We start from the raw sequence: 26209 nt of genomic DNA, 5'->3' as shown, positions 1-26209 counted from the left end.
CTAACTATTTTACATCAATTAACTAAGATAATAAACAAGTTGTGAGCACATTTTTTTGCAATCATACAACATAACTAAGTACTGACAAACTACATTGAAATAGGAAATCGAGTTGTTTATTGAATGCATTGGTTCACTTACAACTCTAAATAGGCCGATATTTAACCGAATATATTATATATTATAGAAGGTTTAATTACCATTTTTTTTAATATTTCTTAAGAAAATACAGAAAACTCAATCATTAAAAAATGTCAAGAAAATTAAAATATACACAATCATAGAGAAAGCTCATAAGCTGGCAAATTTTTTACAAAAATATATTTTAAAAAAACTATTAAAAATATTTATTGATTTATTATGACCTCTCATTTAAATTTATAACCATTATAACAACAATTTGAATTATTTTTCATAAATGAGCCGACTCACGAACTAACTCGTACTCAGAATTAAACTCGAACTCAAACTTGTAGCTCATTAACTAATCAAGCTCAAGTTGAAAGTGTGACTCAAGTTCCTCTAGTTCATTTACACCCTTGCTATCAATAATTCAAGAAAAATTGTAAATTTTTTTAGAAAAGAATTACTTAATTTATATCAAAAGAATGTGCTTAAAAATTATTGAATTTGATCAAATATTATTGATTATATATGATATCATGAACTATCATAATATCATTGCAAATTCAAAACCTCTTAATTAGAAATGTTTAAAGCTTTGTTTGAAACAACTTTCTTACTGCTTTCTAAAATAACTTTCTAATATTGTACGAAAAAATTGATTTAAAAAATAATAAGACCTAAATAGGCAATCCAAATCTAAAAATATTAAATATGCTTAGAGACCTCATAATTGAGAGTTTAATTTCCACCCATAAATAATATCTAAATATTTAATATTCCCCAATATCCTAAAAAAAATTAATTAGTCTAATTACATTAAGTATTTCCAGAGCACAGTTGCCTATTTCACTCTTTTTTTTTTTTTTTTTTTTTTTTTTTTACGACTTTGGAATTTCTCAAACAGTTTCATAGCTTCCAACTGAAGCATCTCATTTACATTTTTTTAAACGAGAGAAACAGCGAAAATTATTCAAATCTAGCACTGCACAGAATTTTGTACAGGAAAATATAGGGAAGAGAGAAAATTCTTCTCTTCTAAGATTTCATTTGGGACGATTTTTTTACTGCTTTTTAAAACAATTTTTTAGTTCAAAAAAATTAATTTTCATACTAAAATACCGCTTTAAGAAACAATAAGAAAATTGTCCCAAACCAAATCTATGGCTTCGTTTGGATGGCTTTATTACTGCTTCTTAAAACAATTTTTTTAAAAAAAAAACCGTCACAAACAAAATCTAAGGCTTCGTTTGGGACTGCTTTTTTACTGCTTCTTAAAGCAGCTTTCTAGTACAACAAATAAATTTTTTATACTAAAAAGCTGCTTTAAGAATCAATAAGAAAGCCGCCCCAAACCAAGCCTAAGTAACTAAGCAATATATTTTACGAGCTCCATAAGGCGCCATTACGAAGGGATATTCTGAAGTGCAGATGTGATTTGTTCGATAGTATCGTAGCGCTGCCTTTCTTTTAGAATCATTTTAGCGAATTCCAAAGCGCGGTGCTCACAATACGCTCTTCTTTTAGCATCAGTAATTGACTCAAAGTCCTCAACATGAGCTACACCAACTATCCTCCTGCAACAAGAGAAGCTGAGCTTGGTAAAGCTGCAAACTGGCATTTATAGGCCAAGAAATAGAAAAAGGCTTGGGATTTTAACAAGTAAAGCTTCAACATAACCAAGCAATGTCCATATATCATATATTTAAACTTCGTTTGGGACGGTTTTTTTATTGCTTAAATAGGCTTTTTAGTAAAAAAATAAAATTTTTGTACTAAAAAACTGTTTTAGACAGTTAAAAAGTCGTCCCAAACGAAACCTTAGAAGCTCTAATTACATCCTTAAAGATTGTCAATGTTTGCTCTAGTTTGTACTCCAGAGATTAGACAGCATAGCAATAATAAAAAAAAGGATAACAGAATCACTTAATTATGGAAACAATCTTAGCTCAAAGGAACTTGGGTTTCTAAAACCAATATAGGATCAGTGTAATTAATCCTAGCACAACTATTAGGAGTCTATTGTAGGAATAGAGTACATGCAAACCTCCATTGTGCATGATGAACAAATCACTTAACTTGCTTTCATGCTCATCTTCAATGCATGCTACTACCTCATGCTCCTCACAATAATCACTTTGCACGGAGGTTTAAAATTGCGCAATTGGACATTGAGGCATTTTTTGTTTGTGAGGCAAGACATAAGCTTTAAGGTGTAAGCCTCAAAATTAAAAAATTGCGTAATATGAAAATAAATGTTAAAAGTGGTTTTTTATATAATACTCAACTAATATGTTAAAAGATGACATATTAAATTTCTTTTGAACTATAAAGTAATAAATTAACATACATCAACAACAACATCAAACCTATGTCCCACTATGTAGGATCAGCTACATGAATCCTTTTTTCTCTATTGTGTCATACAAAAAATTAAATTCTTATTTAAATCTAATAAAAAAGGTCATTTCTAATATTTTCCAACCAAGTTTTTTTAGGTCAACATTTACCTTTATTGACATAAGTCAAATCTAATACATCTATTTTCCTAATCGGCTCATCGGAAGGCTGCCATTTTATGTGACCAAACCATCTAAAGAAGAATCTCTCTAATCTTATCTTCCATTGGAACTACTCCAAGCTTTTCATGTATATGCTCATTTCTTATCCTGTCTCTAAGAGTAAATCCAATCATCCACCTGAGCATCCTCATCTTTGCAACACTTAATATTATGCATCTCTTTTAATAGCCAACATTCTGCGCCATAAAAAATTGCAAGTATAACCACCATCTTATAGAATTTTCCCTTAAATTTGAAGAAAACTTTTCTATCATCCACTTCAACCATCCAACTTGAATTCTACTAATAATATTCCCATCTATTTTACCATCACTCTGAATAATAAACCCAAGATATCTAAAACGTGTACTCTTATTAATGACTTGATCACCCAAAGTCACAATCCCCTGACAAGAACAATTCTTATCAAAATTACACTCCATATATTCAGTTTTAGATCTACTCAAATGAAAAGCCTTTAGACTCTAAAGTTGACCTCCATAATTCAAGTTTACCCCTAACTCTCTCTAGTCTTATCAACAAGAAAAATATCATCAGCAAAAAGCATACACCAAGGTAAAACCTTTTGCAATTTTTCAGTGAGAACATCCATGACTAAGGAAAAAAAGATATGGGCTTAAGACTGGTCCTTGATGTAATCCAACTAAAATACAAAAATACTTGGTCAAACCACCTTGTGTATGAAAACAAGTAAGAACTCCAATATACATATCCTTAATGGCTTGAATATAAGCATTAGTAACCCCTTTCTTTTCTAGAACTCTCCATAGCACTTCTCTTGGAAGTTTATCACATGCTTTCTCTAAATCAATAAATATCATTTGTAGATCCTTCTTATTCTCCTATACGTCTCCATCAAACCTCTCAATAAATGCATAACTTCCATAGTAGACCTACCCGACATGAATCCAAATTGATTTTGAGAAACATTAGTATCATGCCGCAACCTATGCTCCATAACTCTCTCCCATAGTTTTAAAATATGAAACATTAACTTAATTCCTCTAAAATTCGCACAATCTTGTGCATCACCTTTATTTTTAAAAATAGGAATCAATACACTCATTAGACATCTTTTTAATCTTCAAAATAATATTAAAAAGTTTAGAAAGCCAAGAAATTCCTTCATCTCCTAAGCATTTCCACACCTCTATTGAAATATCATTAGGTCGCAAATTGAACAAAAAAATTACACGGTATATAAAGTGAGAAGTGATAAATGCATAAAATAGAATTGAAATTCAAATATTACAAGAGAAAAATAATATAAAATATAAGAATTGTAAAAAAGTATCATATAACATCAAGTTCATCTCTAAATTCCTTCTTTCCTAATTCCATACTCATCCACATTTAATTATTAAAGAAAGTTGAAATAATTGATAACAACTTAGAAATCATCTGCATTGTCATAATTGAGGGGACATTTATGTGAGTCATTGTCATAACAAACTAATATCTCTTACCTCCTCATCATCTTCTTCATTTATTTCAGCTATTTTTTCTTTCGTTAATGTTTGCTATTAATATAAAGATGATATTAATACTTCAAAATTTTTAGAAGATGAGGTGGTGGCGGTGTGCGGCTTCCAAGTGATCCTCGGTGGTGGTAGCTACGATAAAGGTTGCGGGCTGGAGGTTGAGGCCATTGAGAAGAAGCTGCTGTGGCTCAGGGGTACATGAAAGTGTGATTTGTTCAGGGCTTTAGTTTAGGATGTAGGTAAGTTTTAATAAAAATTATATTAATAGTGAGGCGTATCCCTCATGCAAGTGAGATGAGATGTACCTCATGACACACCACAGCCAAATCGAGATGCACGCCTCATAAAAAATGATTGAGGCATAAGCCAGGAGATATTTCTCACTAGAATTATACTGAGGTGAGCCTCATATTAAGCAATTTTAAACAATGCTTTGCACACCATCCTAAGTTTCATAACTCACACATCTTTGCATTTTTATTTCCATTAGGGCTTATTTGCTTGCTTGAAAGTAAAAGAACATATTTTGAAAAACAACAAAATTGTTAGATTTTGCCATTTGGTTTAATGTAGTTTGAAATAAATATGAATTTTAAACTCTATTAAATTTTTTCTTCATTGCTATAGCTTCTCTATTACTTTTTGAAGAAGAATCACCTATTAAAACTATGCAACTGCAACTACCATGCACAAAGATGTCTCGCTATAAATATCCATTTAGTAAGCAACTTTGCAACTAATAGAAAATGATAGACTTGATGCTCATTCCTGGTGTAGGTTTATTATGATTTAAATTTCTTTGGTTGCTCAACTACTAATGCTAGAGACCCACAACCATATACATTAAGATTTCTCATATTGAATATTATTTTTTAAAAGTGTTATCATAATAATTTATCTCAGGAAAGTGTTCTTAACATGTACAGTGGATCATATTTATTTAATGGTCATTCGGGACGCTGCATTCCTTATCCTATTATAAATAAGAAATGCTACTATTGATAAAACACAGAAAAATTTGTTCATCTCAACACGATATCAAAGCAAGAAAAGCCTATTCGCCATGCCTCCTAATTCCAACCTAGCCTCGCTCGCTTGCCCTGTCCCACTTCATTCGCTCACACTACTAATACTCAATTTGTCTCTGTGCTCTCTATCGCTCGTTCCACCTTCCATATTACTCACATGCTCCTATTATTGGCCGGCTGATCATTCTACCACCTACCCATTTGTATGCTCGTGTTGCTCACTCGCTTGTGACGCTCCATTCAACCTCCTATTTGCTCCGCCTACCCTAAGCTAGCATGCTTGCTTCCATCCTACTTGCTTAGTAACTTGCCATCATGCTCAAACTCCATGCAAGCTTTGTAATTAATATTTCAAACTCAACTCACTTCACAGTGACTACTGACTAGTTCTAATTAGCCCTACCTATGCATGCATAGCCTTAAGTCAAATCATATAGACTTTATTTTGTATGCAACGGCAAAGTCTGTTTTGTGAATGGGTAACAGTTTGGCAACGTCGAGCAACATTGCTTCCATAGTCCATTGTTTTTATCGCAGTGGCTTGACTTGTGTGTGAGGGGGCCTTTTTAGATATTTTCAACTTTCCTAGCGCAATAGCAAAAGTCCATTCCAAAATCTAATGATGTTCAACAATTTTGCGCAGCGTCGCATCAGCTCACAGATGTGCTCATCATTATTCAATTAAGTCGCCCGTGAGCGGCTCCTCGTTCTTAAATTTGGTGCTTTGAATAGGTAGATTGTGGACTCCGAAAATTCGGCCCCGGCCTCCACTCGCTTTTCTTATTCGGCGAGGGAGTTTTAACGAACTAAGTTCCGGGATAAATTTTGGAAGGCAGATGGGTTTGTAGATAAGACATTACCCAGAGATTTCGCCCTCATTTTGCGAGGACTTTATGATCTGAGTTCTGGTTTCCTATAGGCGCAAGCCCCTATAGTTAATTATCCCTCCCGATAACGAGAGAGAACTTTCGATTAAGGCTAGTCGTCAATCAGATACGTAGGATATACGTGTATCTGGCATATAGTAGCAGCATGGGTTTAGGATATTGGTAGAAATTGGATTTAAAAATTGAAGAATTTGGTTTGGAAATTTGAAAGGTTTGATATTTAAAATAGAAATTTCACCATCTTGCACTTAAAGCGGATGGTGGGGAATGGATGATAGACCCGATCAAGATCCATGTTCCGTCGTCCCGGGCCATCGTGGTCCCTGGTCTACTTAGTCAGAGGAGGTAGTCGACCCAACCTGACAGAAGGATCCTTGTCGGCAGCCATGGGTTGCTTCGTCCAAGGACCTTGTAGACCGGGGTTGAATGTTATCTAAGGGACAAATTAAATCCACCTTAGCTGACAGAGGGCTTTGTGCCCTATCAATCATATCCTATTGACTCATATCTCAAAGATTTGATGCCAATAAGGAGCGTATGGCTCTGGCCATAACCGGTATATCGTGGTGCCATTTGACGGCGAAACCACCGTTTAGAGGCCCCGGGTCGTCGTAACCGTTTATCCTGCGGTGTGCCATTTGGCGGCAAACCGCAGGTTAGAGGACCCGTACCACATCCTTACTGGCAGGAGATTGTTTGAGAATGAATCCTAGTGATATTTTCGACTAGGCATTTTAGCTCTTTTGTGAGCAAAAGTAAATTTTGATTTGTCCACCTCGGCAAACTGTTGCGGAGGGTGGATGGATTTTGCTTTGAGTTGTTGATGGATTTATTTCAAATTTAAATATTTGGGATTTTGGGATTGATTTTGGATTTTTGTGGAGTATTTGGGTGGCATTTGAAATATTTTGTGGACCCCTCCGGTTGAGATAAGCAATCAACACGGCCATCATCGGGGTGACCTCGAGGTCACTTGAAAAATATTTGAATTTTGTAGATGTTTGAGGGCATTTTTGAAATATATTGTGGACCCCTCCGGTTGAGATAAGCAATCAACACGGCCATCATCAGGTGTTGTGGGTCACTTCTATTGTTGATTAACCCTGTCAACTCGACCAAGTTGTTGATCGGGATCGGGTTTCATTGGCTTTGTGCCTTTGTTCATGAATTTCCTTAATTTTAGGCATTGAAGGCCTAAAAAGAATGTATTTAAACAAATACACCGGTCGCTACAACCGTGTATCTATTTGATAGTTCGAACCCTGTCGACTCCTATTGATCCGTATAGAAGGATCGGTTTCTTTAGGCTTCATGCCTTGTCATGAACTTTCTTAATTTTAGGCATTGAAGGCCTAAAAAAGAATGTATTTAAACAAATACACCGGTCGCTACAACCGTGTATCTATTTGATAGTTCGAACCCTGTGACTCCTATTGATCCGTATGAAGGATCGGGTTCTTTAGGCTTCATGCCTTTGTTCATGAACTTTCTTTGTTGAAGGCCTTAAAGGCCGAATATGAATGTTGTAGACGCCTTTCTGTCTGCTTATATCAGTGTTGCAGATCCAGTGGCGATGCATTTGGATCGTAGACGCCTCTGTCTGCTTTGTATTAGTGTTGCAGATCCGGTGCGTTGCATTGTAGATCGTAGACGCCTTCTGTCTGCTTGATCAGTGTTGCAGATCCGGTGGCGTTAGATTGTAGATCATAGACGCCTTCTGTCTGCTTGTATTAGCGTTGCAGATCCGGTGGCGTTAGATTGTAGATCATAGACGCCTTCTGTCTGCTTGTATTAGCGTTGCAGATCCGGTGGCGTTGAGTTGTAGATCGTAGACGCCTTCTGTCTGCTTTCATAGATGTTGCAGATCCGGGTGGCGTCATTGTTTGGATGTCATGAGGTATTTTCTCATTTGACATTGACTCCCCCTTTCTCATTCACCGGGGAATTTTCTGGACTCTGGTCAATGATTGCTAATCTGGAAAGAATTCCTTTAATATTGGGTATAGTGACTTGTTATTCTGGTTTCTGGCACCAGAACCATTTCTTCTTAAGTAGAAACTAAAGAGGAGGCTTTGGAACACCAGGGAGTCTGGTTCTAATTTGTTCAAACTTCCTTTCTGATTCTGCCAGGAGTGTACTTTTTCGTACACCGGGATGCCTTTGTACCCTATGTGCTTGTAGATCTTGATCACCACTGTCGTAGGTGATATTCATACTCGTGTCCACAGTTATTCGTTGTTCTTTCAATACACTGTTGTTATCCACAAGTATACATTTGCAGGGGACCGCTTGTATCCACTACGAGCTTCTAGAAAATGTTGCAGGAGATTCATTCTTTCTGCATCATATTCACCCTTTCACCAATCTCGGTGGAGGATAGTTTCATTTGTCAGGGACCGATCTTTGATTGCTCGTATGCTTTGCAACTATCTGTTGTGTGTTGTAAGCATAGTACATTGACCATGTAGGAATTGTTGTAGGAGTTCGTGCATTAAGATCTTGTAGTTTTGAGCTTCCCGTGTGCGATCCAATTTTTGATCTTTGCATGTGTTTTGATCCAAATTCAATTTCATCCAGACTTGAATTCATCAAGTTTACAAGTCCCCACTTGATGTCGTATAGTCTGAGTTCAAGTGCGAGTTCAACTGCTTTATTCGGATTCGGATCCAGCCCAAATCAAAGTCTTTGTTTGATCTATATCAGGATCCCCTGATGTTGCACAGTTCGAGTTCCAAGAACAAGTTCAAGTGCTTGTTCAGAGTCTTCTGAAGTCTTTGTAGGTACAATTTCACGTTCAAATGATTTGATTTTGACTCCAGTTTGATTTTATTTCAATTTGAGTTTGATCTTTAGAAACTATTTAGTTTGTTCTAATTAGATCCACAAGTTCACTGTTCATCGTACAGTCCTCTGCTCATTTTAATTCAATTTCTTGCTCTTCTGTTCAAGTACAAATCTTCTATATTGTTGCCCAATAAGATTTTCAAATTGTTCAAGTCTTTGTAGATTTTAGTGAAAATTTCGGCAGCACCCCGGCATATAACCCCATTTGGGAAAATTGGGGAGCTGGGCCTTCCCATCACGCTACTAGAGCGTGTATGGTAGGTGTCCTTGGACACCGCGCCGTACAAAATTTCATCCCACCACGCCTACAAGACGTGTATGGGCCTTCAGCAATATCCGTACCAGAACAGCAGTGACGTACTAGAACAGCAGTGACTCTCCCCACCACACTACAAGAGCGTGTATAGGGCTCTCCCACCTCGTCGTATGCATCGCACCGGCTCCCTCCTACCGTGCTACAAGAGCGCGTATAGGTGGTTCTCCGGTCCACTGCAGAACGTCGAGAATGGATTTGGAACATCATACCTTTGCGTAGCAGTCATCGGCGTGTCGGTGTCCGAGTCGAGGACCGTCCCCACCACGCTACAAGAGCGTGTATAGGGCTTACCCGCCTCGTCGTATGCTTCGCACCAGGCCCCTCCTACCGTGCTACAAGAGCGCGTATAGTGTTCCCCGGTCCGCTGCAAACGTCGAGAACGGATGGAGTCAGAAATTATACCTTGAAGTCCGGCGATGTCAGGCACGAGGATCGAGGCAAAGGGGAGGCATTTTTTTTCTTTTTGGCTCATGATACAGGTCAACATAGATGCAATCCGTTTTGCAACTTGATGAAGCTTGAGCGATTTTGGCTGCGGTTGAGTTATTCAAATATGTAAAATGCCCATCGTGTCTATTGATTGCCATTCTCGCCGTATTCGCTGCACTAATTGCGAATTCTAGCGGAGTCAACATCTATAGTAATTGGATATGAAATATTATGTCCAAAATAGAGTTCAAAAAATTTAAAAGAAAACGCTTGGGAAGAATAACCTGATCATTTGGCAGACCAAATCCAATTGTATCGTGAAATAAATCTTTCAATATACCTTTCCTGACAAATGAACAAAGTTCTGGCTTCTGTATACATCAGCAAGTAAGCCTCACCGTTTCCATCTCTGTGTTCATTCCATAAGGAAATGAAATTCTACGAAAAAGATTCCAAGTGTCTTCTATTGTCTTAAGAATCCACCGTTTATATGCCTGTAAAACAGAAGTGACAGGAAAAATTCAATCAGAAAAAGTTACAAATCAATATGAAATGTAATATTCATAAGAGACGAGCTCCACAATGTAAAGCACAATTTCGCATTTCAACAGTTCAAAAATTCATTAGAAATAAATACAAAGCAATCAAAGTTCTTTTGTTGAAGAAAATGACAATATGTAAATAACTAAATTAGATATAAATAAGCAATGACAATATTGACATTCAAAGTACAATAAAATAGAAAATTATGCATGGCTCCCCAAAGTTCAGAGGGCACTCTTAGTTGGTCCACATTTGTAAAGACCCCAAATTCAGTCCTCACATTTTTTTCATGTCATAGAGGTCCAACTTAACTTTCCATCTCAAATGGCATCTATACACCTAACATCCATTAAAACTAGACCTATCAATTTCGGGTTGGGTTCGGGTCAACCCGGAACTGACCCGACACTATTCGGGTTCGGTCAACCGACCCGTTTTTTCGAACGCGTCGATTTTCGGACCCGAACCCGGCCCGCTTCGGTTCGGGTCAACCCGACCCGACCCGTTTCGTGCAGCGGGGCGACGCGAGCGACGCGAACCGAGCCAGGCAGGCAAGCGACGCGCTGCAGCAGTTCAGCGCGGCTTGGTGCGGGCGCGGTGCGAGCGACGCGAGCGAAGCGGTGGCAGGCGGCATGCGGGCGATCCGACGCAGGAGGCAGGCGGACGTGAGGGAAGATGGGCGTGGTGCAGGCTGTCAGCGGGGTGTGGTCAGCGGGAGCAGGGGCTGGCGGAAATTGCGAGCGACGCGTGGGCAGACGGGCGCGGTGCAGCGGCTAGCGGGTCAGCTGGATTTCCGGGTCATTCCAGGTCATTCTCGGGTTCCCGGGTCAACCCGACCCGGCTTTGCAAACGGGTCAATTTTCAGGACCCGAACCCGACCCGCTTCGGGTTCGGGTCAACCCAAACCCGAAATTTTCGGGTCGGGTTTTCGGGCCGGGTCCAATGTTGACAGCTCTAATTAAAACTACCCGTCTATGATACGCTTGAAAAAATCAAACATTTGGCAACTAGTCAAATATTGGATATTTCAATTCCCAAAATTGTCGTCCTAATCTATAAAATTGTAGTTACTCCCTAGTTTTCATCTGAAAGCCGAGTAGCTATTTTTGTTATGAGCCTCCCCTCACAAATAAAACCAAAGCAACATGGATAGCTTTAATTCTCCTTTAGCTATGAGAATCAAGACTAAGGTTTCATTTGAGACGGCTTTTTTACTGCTTCTTAAAGTAGTTTTCTAGTAAAAAATTAAAATTTTTATACTAAAAAGCTGTTTTAAGTAGTAAGAAAGCCGTCCCAAATGATGCCTAAATTTTGCAAGTGCAACTGACAAGCAGGAGTCAATATATCAAGATCTACTACATATCAAGAGAAGTTTTTACATATGCTAGCAACAACGGACGGTGGATTCTTCTAGTGGTGTGAAGGTTTTTACATTAACGTTCCCACGTAGACTCTACTCGCAAAGAGCACATAAACGTGCAAATCAAGAATCAGTAAAAGTGACTAGTTAAAGATCCAACCCAATATATCTTCCAAATTGCATATGCTACAAAGAAAGTTGGTAAAAAAATAAGAAAAATTAGCTTAACTAAAACTTAATAATTTGTTTCGTGAGAAGGTTCAGCACTGAACCTTTTATGGAGGCAGTAATGCAGTAATGCAGTAATAAAAGTTTGATATATTCTTTATCATTACAGTAATCTTGTTAAAACCAAAAATAGCAATTTTGAAAGTCTTACACCCACAAACGTAAAAAAAAAAAAAAAACCATTCACAAAATAGGGGCTTCGTTTGGGGCAGCTTTTTCATTGCTTTTTAAAACAGCTTTTTAGTATAAAAATTTCATGACATAAAATCAAACCCCTTAAGTAGGCATACAAATGAGCATAGAGTTGAGTCCGGTTTACAAAAAATGTGAAAAAGTAAGCACTCTAAATGAGTTTCTTATATTAAAAAACTGGACCCTTAGAAAGCATATGATAATAGCATGATAAGGTAAAAACCAACAATGATACCAAGCTAATGAAAAAAAAAAAAACAGAAAAAAGATAAATTTAATCCATACCGTACGATCTTTTCCATTATTGGCATGTCCATCTTGTGAAAAAAATGATAAAATCAAATTCCCCACAAGGGCTCCTATATCAAACCCCATAGGCCCATAAAAGGAAAACTCTGGATCTATAACTTGAGTAGAATCTGCTGTCACCATGACTGATCCAGTATGGAGATCTCCATGAATGAGAGCTTGGGCTCTCTCAGAGAACCTAAAATATGAAAACAATGCTAAAATAACTACAAACATAAAATGGCATAAAGAGCTATGTAACTTAATTAGAAAAGTGCCACTAGGATGATCATCATACTTGGATTTCAGGCTAGCAACCTCAAGCTTTAAGATATCATCTTCACGAATCGTCTTGGCAGCTTGATCAAGGTAAGGAGATGTCCAATGGTTATACTGAGAAATCTTGTAGGGATCCGAAAATACAACCCGTTCGGTGTGTCTACATAGTTCGAAATTCCCACAATATTCTGCAACTGCAGAAGTGCATCAAGATATTAGTAAGAAACCTTAGAACAACACTGATAAATGTCATATTCTCCTTCAAAAGTTTATTCTGAAACAAAATAAAGAATAGGAAAAAAAAAATAAAGATGAACCAAGTTAACGGCATTGATGAAAACTACGCTCACGTTAAATTTGCATAAGTCATAGGTTAACTAATATTTTACTTCAATGGCGGGTGAACAACTCATTTGTACATTGAGAAAACAATGATAATCAAGAATGAGAATATTACAAAAAAAGTAATTCCCTTAAATTTAAAAAAAAAAAGCAGTAAAAGCTGACTTTCAAAGAACTCCTAACAAAACAGTCTCCATTAGCTATCTAGCATTAAAAAAGTTTGCAAAGACACAATACAGAGCATTAGAATAGACAACCAACTGGAAATGTGTAGGATTATCACATGAAAAAGCAATTGCGAACAAGAACCAAAACCTGATCATAACTTTATATGGGATGTTTTGGTGTGAAAACCTGCAGTTAATAAGCAAAACAGGAAAAGAACAGAGAATAGAAGAAGATAGCAGTGAAACAGAGAAGAAAACTTGAGAAGAAGAAGACAGCGAAGAAGAGAAGAAAACTTGAGAAGAAGAAGAAGAAGAAGAAGAACAGGAGGAAGAGGAGGAATACTCTTTTGAGTTCTATTTCTGTAAAAACTAAAAAACTCCTCACTGCAGCTACAGTGCTAATAATACTAGGAAGAAAATGCTGACTAGGAAAAGTAAAAAGTACTTCTGACAGAATAACGGAAAGGCAAATAGAAAGTGGGAGCTGCAGCGAAATAGTAGAGGTGGAAAAATGAGTAGCAGCTAGTCGCCACATCAGGTCTCCCCCTCGGTAAGAGATTCCTCGCCTGAGGAATGAATTTGAGCAACGCCGGTGTCAGTTGACTTGTAGGCTATGATATCCGCCACATTGAAGGTGGCTGGGGTGAGGAAGCCCGGTGGTAACTCAACAACGTAGGCGTTATCGTTAATACGACGCAGAATGGGTACCGGTCCTATGCGTCGAGGACTCAATTTGGAGTAGGTTCCTAGTTGAAATCTTTCTTTCCGCAGCCGGACCATGACTACTTCGCCTGGTTCAAAGATCCGTTCCCTCCTGTGCTGGTCCGCGCTCTCTTTGTACCCTGCATTTGACGCAGATAACTTGCTCCTCACATCTTCGAGCATCTTGGTGTATTGTTCGGTGGTGTCGGCAGCTGTCTTACTCCTGCATTTCGGCAAGATAGCAATATCCACAATATGATTAGGAATTTTGGTATACACAATGCTAAACGGACACTGGCCAGTCGAGCGGTTGCTCATAGAATTATAGGCGAATTCAGCTTGCCCCAAGTAATCATCCCATTGTTTGGGGTGTTCATGAGCAATGCACCTTAACATACTTCCCAAGGAACGATTGACGACCTCCGTTTGGCCATCTGTTTGCGGGTGGTATGCCGAGCTCAGTTTGATCTCCGTTCGTAGTCGCTTCCAAAGCTCCCGCCAGAAGTGGCTAACGAACTTTACATCTCTGTCGGATGTAATGCTGCGGGGCAATCCGTGAAGACGGACAACTTCCTTGAAGAATAACATGGCAATGTTCAAGGCGTCGTAGGTTTTCTTACAAGCTAGGAAGTGTGCCATTTTGGAAAATCTGTCGACAACCACCATGATTGAGTCAGCTCCCTTCTTGGTTCTCGGCAAGCCTAATATAAAATCCATGCTCAGATCTTCCCAAATGGAGCTCGGGACTGGAAGTGGCATATACAATCCAGTGTTTTGAGCATTTCCTTTGTATACCTGGCATATCGGGCAGCGCTCCACGAATCTGATGACATCGCGACGAAGATGTGGCCAGTAAAAACGACTCTGCATTTGCTCCAAAGTTTTGGCTCTACCGGCGTGAGCAGCTAGTCCTCCGCTGTGTACTTCTTTGATCAAATGTTCCCGCCACGACGATTGGGGAATGCATAGGAGGTTACCTTTAAACAGGTAATTGTGCCGAAGTGAGAAGTCTTGCATAGCTGGGGCTACATCTTGCGACAATACGGCCCAGGCATTTGAGAAATCGGGGTCGGAAGCATATAGTTCCGTGAGGTGTTGAAGTCCTTGCTGGTCCAACTGGAGCTTAGTGATCAATGCTGATCGTCTATTGAGAGCATCGGCGACTCTGTTTTGTGCCCCCGCTTTGTGTTTCAGGACAAAGCTAAACCGCTGTAAGAACGTCACCCATCTGACGTGCATTCGATTGATCGTCTTCTGGCTGTTGATAAACTGCAAGGCGCGGTTGTCGCTGCTCAGCACGAAATCTTGATGAATTAAGTAGTGTTCCCATTGTTTTAAAGCTCGGACTACAGCGTACAATTCCTGCTCGTATACGGACCAATTTTGCCTGGTTGGACTGAGCTTCTCACTGAAAAATTCTATCGGTCTATCCTCTTGGGAGAGCACCGCCCCAACTCCAATGGCTGAAGCATCGGTATCTACACTGAATGGTTTATGAAAATCAGGGATAGCTAGGACCGGAGCAGAGGTTAGCGCTGCCTTAATATTGTCGAAGCTGGTTTGTTGTTCCTGATTCCAGTGCCAAGTTTTGCTTTTAAGGCAGTCAGTGAGTGGTGAGACCAAGATACTGAACCCCCGCACAAATCGGCGGTAGAAATTGGCCAAGCCAATGAAGCTCCGGACCTCTGAAATGGACTTGGGTATCGGCCAGCTGGTGATCGCCGAGATCTTCTGGGGGTCTGTTTGGACGCCGTTGCCTGATACTATAAATCCAAGGAAATGGACCGAATCTGTAGCCATTTCACACTTAGAGAAATTCAAATACAATTGGTTTATTCTCAAGATGTCAAAGATTGCCTGAAGATGACTTATATGTTCTGCTATTGTAGAGCTGTATACTAGGATATCGTCGAAGTAGACGACACAATACCTTCCTAGAGCCGGTTTTAAGATCTCATTCATGAGTCTCATGAATGTGGCAGGGGCGTTGCACAGCCCGAAGGGCATTACACGCCATTCATACAATCCATCGCGAGTTTTGAACGCCGTCTTCCATTCGTCTCCGGGACGGACTCGCATCTGATGGTAACCGCTCCTCAGGTCTAATTTTGAAAAAACCACAGCTCCAGCGAGTTTGTCCAGCATATCTTCAAAACGGGGCACCGGAAACCTGTATTTTACAGTGATTTTATTGATTGCTCGACTGTCGACGCACATCCGCCAGCTCCCGTCCTTCTTTGGCACCAACAACGCCGGGACGGCGCAGGGACTCAAGCTTGGTTGTATCAATTGTTTCTGCATTAGTTCTTCGACAATGCCCTGCAATATTTCATGTTCCTGTGGGCTCATTCGGTAGTGCGGCAGGTTCGGTAGAGTAGCCCCGGGATGTAGTTCAATCTGATGCTGCAAATTGCGGAGGGGAGGAAGGGTGTCTGGTAATTCTTCCGGCCAAACATCCTGATACTGATGCAATAGCTCCTGTATCTCTATAGGAAGCGTTTGAATTTTGTCATTCGGACCTTTCAGAGACATGATTAAAGCCAACATATGGTCCTCTTCCTTCCAGGATTCGATGATGCTGGGGCCAGAAACCATGTACATTGCTGCTTTGCCCGATGGCTTTTGGCTATCATCCGCAGGGGCGTGCGGTAGTAATCGAATCTTCCGGCCTTTCCAGTCGAATGCATAGGTGTTAAGGCGCCCGTCATACACGGCACCAGCGTCGTATTGCCAGGGTCGCCCGAGGATGATATGGCATACATCCATTTCGAGAACGTCACACAGCACTTCACACATATAGTTCTTTCCAATTGTGAACGTTACTCGGCACATTTCGGAGACGAGAATGTCTACCCCTTTCTTCACCCAACTGATCTTGTAAGGTTGCGGATTCTTGGATGTCTTAAGTTGGAGCTTTTGCACCACCGAACGAGCAATGATGTTCTCTGTGCACCCACTGTCGATGAGCATGTCACATACTCTGCCGTTGATCGTGCATCGCGTTCGAAAGATAGAATGACGCTGGGTGTTATTGGTTTGCCGAGGCGCCAGCAGCAGCTTCTCCAAAATGCACACTAATTGCTCTCCATCATCCGCTTGAAGGTCTTCAAAATCTTGTTCATTAACAGCCTCTCCGGAGTGCAATTCATCCCCATATTCTCCCTCTGCTAAGTGTAACTGCTGCCGATTCGGACAGTCATTTGACTTGTGTCCTGGCTGAAAGCACCGATAGCATTTGAACGTTGCTGGTTTGGCATAAGGATTCGGGTCCTTAGCTGGGAGTTTGGTCCGCAGAGGGATTGGGACTTTGGGTTCAGGACCGAGGATGCCAGCTCCTTCAGCCGCTGGTTTATTTCCGCTGTGTATGATTGGTTTGCTTGATTCTCCAGGCAGTTTGGTACTGTGCCGATTGACGGTGCGAGTTCTCGGATGCCGACTGAGTTGTAATTCAGCCTTGAGTGCATAATTTACTGCCTGCGACAATGTCCAAACGGAATTGAGTTCCAGCTTATCTTGAATTGCATCTCGAAGTCCCCCAATGTATCGCGCGACGAGCTGGTTTTCGGATTCATTCAGATTGTTGCGGGCACTCAATCTGTAAAATTCTTCTGTGTATTCGTTCACTGTTTTTCCTCCTTGTGAACAATGCTGATATTGCACATACAGCATTTGCTCGTAATCAACGGGTAAGAAATGGCCGCGAAGTAGGCGCTTCATCCGGTACCAGCTGGATATGCCGCCCTTCCCCTCTCTTCGCCGCGACTGTAACAACTGCATCCACCACGCTCCAGCTCCCCCTTTCAAGCGACAAGCGACATATTTAACTTGTTTCTCAGGGGCTATCTCCATGTAATCAAAGAAAGCCTCTACAGCCCTCTCCCAATCCAGGTAGTCTTCAATGTTAAGACGACCTTCAAAGAACGGAATGTCGAGCTTGATGCGAAATTCTCCTTGTTGACGGTGGGGTATGGGATGCCGTTGTGGTTCATAATACATCTGTCGTTCTTCGTCGTCTGAATCGGACGCTTCCTGATTTTGAAATTCCATTTCATTTTCAGAATCAGTGACTATGTGGACGGCTGTTACCTGCCGTCGATGTCGTGGTTGTTGGTGCGTCGCGGTGGGTATTGGTGTTGCGAATCTAGCGCCCCCAGTGTGAGGTCGGTTGGTTCGCATTGAGCGAATCTCCGCCCGCATCTCAGTAGAGAAGCGCGCTAACTCATTGGTGAGTGCCTCCACTTGCCGCGTGATGTTCGCTTGAGCATTCCATAACGCATCCAAGCTCCGATCCTCCTCCAATGTTGATCGCTTGCTTCCTTCCGCCATTGCTACTCAGTGCCGAGCTCTGATACCAACTTGGTATGAAAACCTGCAGTTAATAAGCAAAACAGGAAAAGAACAGAGAATAGAAGAAGATAGCAGTGAAACAGAGAAGAAAACTTGAGAAGAAGAAGAAGAAGAAGAACAGGAGGAAGAGGAGGAATACTCTTTTGAGTTCTATTTCTGTAAAAACTAAAAAACTCCTCACTGCAGCTACAGTGCTAATAATACTAGGAAGAAAATGCTGACTAGGAAAAGCAAAAAGTGCTTCTGACAGAATAACGGAAAGGCAAATAGAAAGTGGGAGCTGCAGCGAAATAGTAGAGGTGGAAAAATGAGTAGCAGCTAGTCGCCACATCATGTTTCATGCTGTAAGATATTTTCATTCCCCATTGCTTGGTAGGATTCATAAGAACACCTATTTCTTCTCAACGGAAATGAGTGAAAGTGAGCAATTTGCTACCCAAATAATTTTTATTGCCATTTAGAATGTCATGGTGCCAGCAACCTAATAATAACTATTTCAGAGTTTGCATTTCTTCAAGAGCTGTTTTGAGTTCTAACTTTTCTTGGAAATCCCTTCAAGTTTCCCTTCACTTATATTTTTGCTTTTTAAAAACACAAACAAACAAGCTCAGTCTGTTTTCTCACAGACAACCATACTAAGGTGCTGTTTGGCAATAAGTAGGATTTAACTTGAATAGGATTTAATCCAGATTTAGTAATTTCTGCTAAAGTTAAATTCTGAAAAACTATTTGACAACATAAGGGGCTCTTTGGCAACAAGATTTACGCGGGATTTGAGTAGGATTTAGTGTAAATATTGCCAAACGGGATTTCAACTCGGTATAAATCTCATGGCTGAATAAATTCGCCGTTACCACTTTTTTTGCAATAAATCCTAGATTTACTAAATCTGGAAGTTCAGCGGATTTAAGGGATTTCGCCGAAGAAGCGAGCGAATGGGAGAAAATGGTTATCTTCGCAACGAGCGAGCTCCCTTCCGTCATCTTTACTTCCGATCCAATAAAAGAACTACGAGCTATCATGACTTCTGACCCGACAGGAAGGAACGTCGTCGAAGCAGGCAAAAAACTCTTTTATCGACTCGTTCAAAACTTTACCTCATGCAAAGCAGGCAAAGTCGAACAGTTACAAATAGCTAAAGAAGAAAAGCAAACCCTAAGCGGTTAAGCCCATGGCTACAGCATGACAGAGCAGAAATTCTTGAAATTGGCAGCCATTGCACTGATAGAAAATTATCATAAGAATTAATTAATTTGTTTCAACATATTTAACTAAAATTAATTAAAAATATAATATACTTAAAATTTATTAATTATTCAAATTAATTGACAATTAATTTCATTAAAACAAATTAAATAACAACTAAATAAGTAATTTGATACTGAGTACTATAATTAGTAATCAAATTATTAGTTAAATTATTTAATAATTAAGCTAATTTCTAATTATATTATTTATCATTATAACTTATTGATGGTAATTAAAATTGAAATTAATAAATAACTCTTACTTAATACGTAAATTAAATTAAATATATATTAATTTTAATTTTTAAATGAATTAACTGTCTTAAATCCTATATTACATTGTCAAACAGTTCCACAAGATTTAACAGGATTTATCACTTAACTTGCCAAACAATTTTCACGATTTAACAGCCCCAAGATTTACTAAATCCAAAATTTAAAAGATTAACTAAATCCTAAATAGTTAAATACTGTTAGTTGCCAAACAGGCCCTAAGTGTTAAATCATATTAAATATGATGGAGCTGTTTGACAATGCAATATAGGATTTAAGGCTGATATATGTAGTATGAATTATATTTAAAATTCATTAGCTCTCATACTGAAAAAAAAAATTAATATTAAAAATTTGAATGCTGGAAAGTACCAAGATCAATACAAAACTGACATTATAAAGAAAAACTTGATGGACATGTGGACTACAATAGAACACAAAAAAAATCTAACGCAAAATCACTGTAACATCTAATAATAAGACAATGAAGGTGATGTTCCCACACAAAAATTATTCCATTAGCAGCTCTGCTAGCACAACGTTATGGTTTTCTGGCTATTTAGGTGATCTGTTAGTATACTTTAGTTGCCCCATATGAATTAATATATTTTCATCTAATCGTGAATTGGTTGAACTGTCAGTGCCTTATATAATAGGAAGGAGTGGAGGAAGAAAGAGGGTAGCTTCAACAAGTAGAAATAGAGAAGAATGAGATTGCGATGTAAAGGAATGACACGGCATACAACTTGTTGCACAAAGCCAGGTACACCAATACTTCTATTTCCGCTCTCCCACTCTTTCGCGCGGTGAATGTTAAATCCACCAAACTGTAGGATTTAGAAAACCCGGGATTTACTGCAAAAATGACCAGACGGTGGATTTATTTTACCGTAAGTTCGAACGACAACATAAATCCTGTCCAAATCGGGCATAATCCCGTATCCAAACAGCCCCTCAATATCATTCAAGCACTGTGACTAATAAATCCATTGTCATACTTCGTACTTTTCCTGTTTTACAATAAACAACCATCAACATCAGCATCACCATTATTAACCTGGCCACAATTGTATGTTTTTTATAACAACACCAGCTAGAAATCCTAATGCTGCAGCAGCATTTTGGCTCCCATATTTTTCAGTTTTAATCTAAATTTTTGTACACCGGGCTAATCAAGTCGCCCAAATTATTCAACAAAAGAGTCAATTAGATTCAATCATTCAAACATTATAGCATAGCTTGAATGTCAGGCCTAGTTTGATAAGGTTAAGTGGAATCAACGAGGAGAGCTTGAATGCACGAAAACTTCATGTATGAAAGACATACATGAATAAAAGAACAAAGAGAGTGAATAGGTCCTTAACTTTAATGAAGGTAAGTGGAACATGAATACAAGATTAATGATGTAAGGAACATGCAACTTCTAGTAAAACCCACTCATATAAGGCTACTATGATATAATCATTGTTTACAAGAAATCTAAAAAAAAACTCTGGACTAGCATGGATTTCCACAAAAATAAAGATTAAGAATTGACAAATGAATATATCAGCACATTAATGCTTTCTATTTAACTGACAAGTTGATAAATAAAATTCATAATATTTAGAAAACTGATATATATATATATATATATATTTAACACATCATAAATATGTAAAACTAAAAATCTAATTCGGGGAATCTATCAAAATAAAAACAAGCCAAAACCTCTTCACAATTAGTCTAATTAAGGCTTAACTTGCCAAAGATTTTGAAATACAAAAGAAAAGAGCAGGAATTTAAGACATCTCATTGTAAAAAAAAAAAAAAACCAGAACTCAAATAAAGGATGCATGAAACATTGATGCGTTATACAAGGTAGCACAAGAAAGATATACCTTCACGTTTATGCTCAGATGTAGAACGGTACAAAAGAGATGTAAAGAATAGTGTTCTAGCCATGTATTCTGACATATGTTCTGCAAGCAATGGATATTCAATTCCAGCAATCAATCCTTTCCGAAGAATAATATGCGGCGGCTTCAAGTAATGCATAGCAATCAAAGATATGGGCCGATCAAAGTGGTAAACTTCTGGGACATGAGCTGGGCATAGACGGCCATGCTCTCTCAAGGTTAATGCCTCAAAATATGCACGATCCTTTGTCATTGGCCATGATTCACCAATGCAGCGGATGAATGGAATAGCCTATATGATAATTCAACTTAAATCAACAATTATATTTTTGTCCAATCAAGAAATGGAATAGAATTGATAAGTAATTAGGAAAATAAAATGAAACAATCTTTTAGAATATGAAAGGACCAGAGAATAATAAATTGATGTGATAAGTTTCTAAAATTATTTTTTCAAGGACGACACCATTAGAAACAAACGAATTTGAAGAACCTTTCACATGCTGATTCATGTGTTTGTTTGTAAAGTCCACATATGAATGTCATGTTGTACAGAATGTTTTTTCTGTGTCGGATCCTAACATTGGTTCCAGACTTCCAGTCCCAAAAATCATTGTTCTGAACCTATTTTAGCAAAGTTGTTTTCTTGAATTAGCACATACATTTTTAATTAACACAAACCAACACAAAAAATAAAAAAAAAATATTGTGCATGCGCTTGTATCCATAAAAGACGCAATCATCTGTCACTAGAGCTACTCCAACCTTTTCATGTATATACACATACTGGCTCTAAGTGTCAAGCCAATCATCCACTTAAGTATCCTCATTTATGCAACACTTAATTTTATGTTTCTCTTTTAATGACCAACAATCTACGACGTAGGTCTCACCACCATCTCATTAAATTTTTCCTAAATTTGAAGAGTACTTTTCTATCACACAACAGGTTCGATACATTTCTCTACTTTAACCATTCAACTTGAATTCTACTAATAATATTCGTATCTGCTTCACCATCAGTTTGAACAATAGACCTGTGATATGTAAAATGTTCACTCCTTTTAATGACTTGATCACCCGATGTCACAGTCCCAACACTAGATCTATTATTAGTAAAATTACAATCCATGTATTCAATTTTAGATCTAGTTAAGCGAAAACATTTAGACTCTAAGGTTGACCTTCATAATTTAAGTTTTCCACCAACTCCCTACCAACTCCCTATCTAATCTTATCAATAAGAAGAATATCATAAACAAAAAGCATACTACATGAAGGTACATCATCTAGCAATTGTCTAGAAAGAAAATCCATGACTGCTTAAAAAAAGATATAAACTTAAACCTAATCCTTGATGTAATCCAACTGAAATAGGAAAAATACTTGGTCAAATCACCTTGTGTTTGAACACAAGTAACAACGTCTATACACATATCCTTAATATCTTGCTCCTTTTCATTCTAGAACTCTCCAAAGCACTTCTCTTTATAATATCATATTTAGATCCACCTTACTCTATCTAGAATTCTCCATCAAATCTCTCAATAAATGTCTAATAAACCTACCCAACATGAATTCAAAATGATTTTAAGAAACATTAATATCACGCCATAACTTATGTTCAATTAATTTCTCTGATAATTTTAATATACGACACATTTACTTAACCCTTCTATAATTTGCACGCTATTGTGCTTCACTCTTATTATTAAAAATAATGACCAACACATTCTTTTTTCACTCATCCAGCAGTTTTTTAGTTTTTAAAATAGTATTAAAAAGTTTAGTAAGCCAACAAAGTTTTTGATCTCCTATGTATTTCCACATTTCTGTTAAAAATCTTCAAGTCCTACTATTTTTTCACACTTTTTTTCTTTAAAGCTCTCCAACTTTGATTCTACTTTTAGGTTTTTTTTTTTAACATGATGATGTGATGCAAACAAAAAAGAACAAAAAAAAAAAAGATGCTAAGGTTGCAAACTCAAAATACTACAAGATTGGCAAAAAATAAAACTTCCTTACAATATAGCTTAGACATACACAAAACAACTTCAAATACTACTTTCAACTTGTAAACAACACAACCAACTTACTATTAATGAAGTTTAGAGAAGAAGTATACAATTGGAAGGGATACCGTAGAGAGAAGAAAGAGATTAGAAACTGAGATGAATTATAAGAAGAGAGGGAGTAGAAGAGGATAGCTCGCAAGTTATTCCACACTCGCAGGTTTCATGGTTCAAAAATTTTCATCACTTATTTTATAGCAGCAAACAACCCCCTATAAATAGGGAAAAAGAATCCAAACAACCCTCCAAAAGGTGCCACCCAAGCCTCCAATGAGAGCAACTAAAATATAGGAAATACCAAAGAGAAAGGCACGGCCAACACAGGAACCAAATAGCCAGAAAATCAAAAGCCAGCCCATAAGAAATATCCAAGAGAAAGGCACGGCCAGCACAAGAACCATAGGAAATACCCAAGAGAAAGGCACGACCAGCATAGGAACCAAATAGCCAGAATTAAAGAGAAATGGGCCAAGCTCAATAAGGAAAATTTGTCCCAACAATAAATGTCCATTAGGGAAAAAGAACTGCGAGAACTATTTCACACCACCTTTTTGCATGCGAGAACTATTTATACAGGATGTCTATGTTTTATTGAAAGGAAGAATTTTCTAATTGCTTTCCTAAGTGTTATCCATAAAATATTTAGAAACTTAGGTTGCATCACTATTTCACACCACCTTTTTACATGCGAGAACTATTCATACCACAAGCAAGCTCGACCGCCTCCCACCATCACAGCCATCTGCCGCCCACCACTAGCCTTCACCGCCATCCACTGCCGGCAACCACCACCATCAGCAGCAATCACCACCCGCTGCAAGTGACCATCACCGTTAGCCGCCCCCACAGTCGATCACCACCACCATCCCCGATAACCATCACCGTCGGCCACCACCACTACCTGTCGCCCCCACTGCCCGCCACCATCACTACCTGCCGCCCCCATTACCGGCCACCACCACTACCAGCCACCACTGCCTGCCACCGCCCTAGGGAACCACCACCGCCAACCACCACTGCCAGCCACCACCACTACTGGCCGGCGCCGCCACTTGTTGTTGGCCACCTCCCCCGCCAGCCGCCACTATTTTTGGACTTTACATTACATTCATTACTTTAAACTAAACAAAAAAAAAAACCACTCTCTTGCATTTATTCAAACAACATCAAATTATTCATTTTACACTACATTCCTTTTTTATCCAACCAAACATCCTCTAAATATAACACAATTTGTCAAAATCAAGGGTATGCTAGGTTTGGTTTGAAGGAATTGAAGTTTTTTCTTCACAATTTTATATTGAAAGTTTGATTCCATTGTAATTAATTGATAATTGCATTTATCTAGGAAATATGAATAAATAAAATTAGTTTTTCATTGACAATTTCCTTTCCAAAATTGCAAAAAGTAAGATGAAGAAATTCAATGAATTATGTTTGTAACTCACATGTCACCTCACCAAAATGTTAAAAATTCATTCTATGTCTCACCATCCAAAGAAGATGGGGAAGCTTAGTTTAAATTTAATTCCCCTATCATGTTCATTTCTATTTTATTTTCAAACCAAATAGTGCATATGAAAATAAGAAATACCAAAGCTCAATAAACAAGCCCAAACCATGGGCGGATCCCCCATGTATTGAGGGTGGGCAAATCCCACCCTAAAAAAATATATTAAATATTTAGAGGGGATATTTTAGAATATTTTAAGTATTTTGGGTATTTAGCCCCCTCTCAAAAATATTTTTTGTCCTAAATTTATCAATCCTAAGCGTCTTTGCCCATCTCCCACAAAAAAAAAAAATTGCCCACCCTAAAAAAAGAAGCTGGATTCGCCCCTGGCCCAAACCCTCTATAGTCATACCTTTCATTATTAATTAAAGTTTTTGAGATTTTTTCCTCTTAATGACTTGCCTTGATCTAACTATTTATGTGTCATGTTTTTAATTCCATTAAAGTTTCATCAAAATGCATTAGTTGTAGCATTTGTTTTAAGGCTCTTTTTTTTTGGCTTGTTTCCATTGCATTCTTTGTTTATCATTCAATATTATTAATCTCTAAGTTATTTTTTATCCATATTTTGGGTTCATTTAATTACCGTATAGATTAATATAATTTATGTGATTAAATAGTAACTTTAATATTGATAAATTTTAAAAATAATAGTATTATAATACTCATATAAATTTCAAACATGCACAAAGTACACTTGCAAATATACTAATTTATAGAAATAAAACTCAAATGCTTCTATTTACAATACTACTTTGGTTGCATCGCACAAGCGTAGGAAGTATACCTGCTTGATAACGAGGGATCCTCCGGAGGAGCTGATGACGATGTAGACGAAGTTAAGGTTGCCATCCCCGACCTCCTTGACAGTAAGGCCTTCAAGGTCATCTCCAAGCAAGGAGGAGACAGCAGGCGTCGCCCTGATATACTCTATAAGTGACTTCTCATCCAAAGCTCTAAAACCTTCTTCCGCTAGCGCCATGGCTCTGGGTTTCGGCCAGATGCCGAAGGAAGATGTAGGTGCAGAAATGGGAAAGCGCAAGGAAAATGCGGGAGGGGAAAGTGGAA

The 26209-nt window shown here is 38.4% G+C and overlaps 1 pseudogene; it reads right to left on the bottom strand.

Annotated features, from left to right (window-relative positions):
- Positions 1-1372: 1372 nt before the first annotated feature.
- LOC114578358 lies at positions 1373-26209 on the bottom strand (annotated as a pseudogene).

This window comes from Dendrobium catenatum, unplaced genomic scaffold (assembly GCF_001605985.2).
Source record: "Dendrobium catenatum unplaced genomic scaffold, ASM160598v2 fragScaff_scaffold_1684, whole genome shotgun sequence".
NCBI classification, from domain to species: domain Eukaryota; kingdom Viridiplantae; phylum Streptophyta; class Magnoliopsida; order Asparagales; family Orchidaceae; genus Dendrobium; species Dendrobium catenatum.
This window is presented reverse-complemented; position numbering and strand designations above follow the sequence as displayed.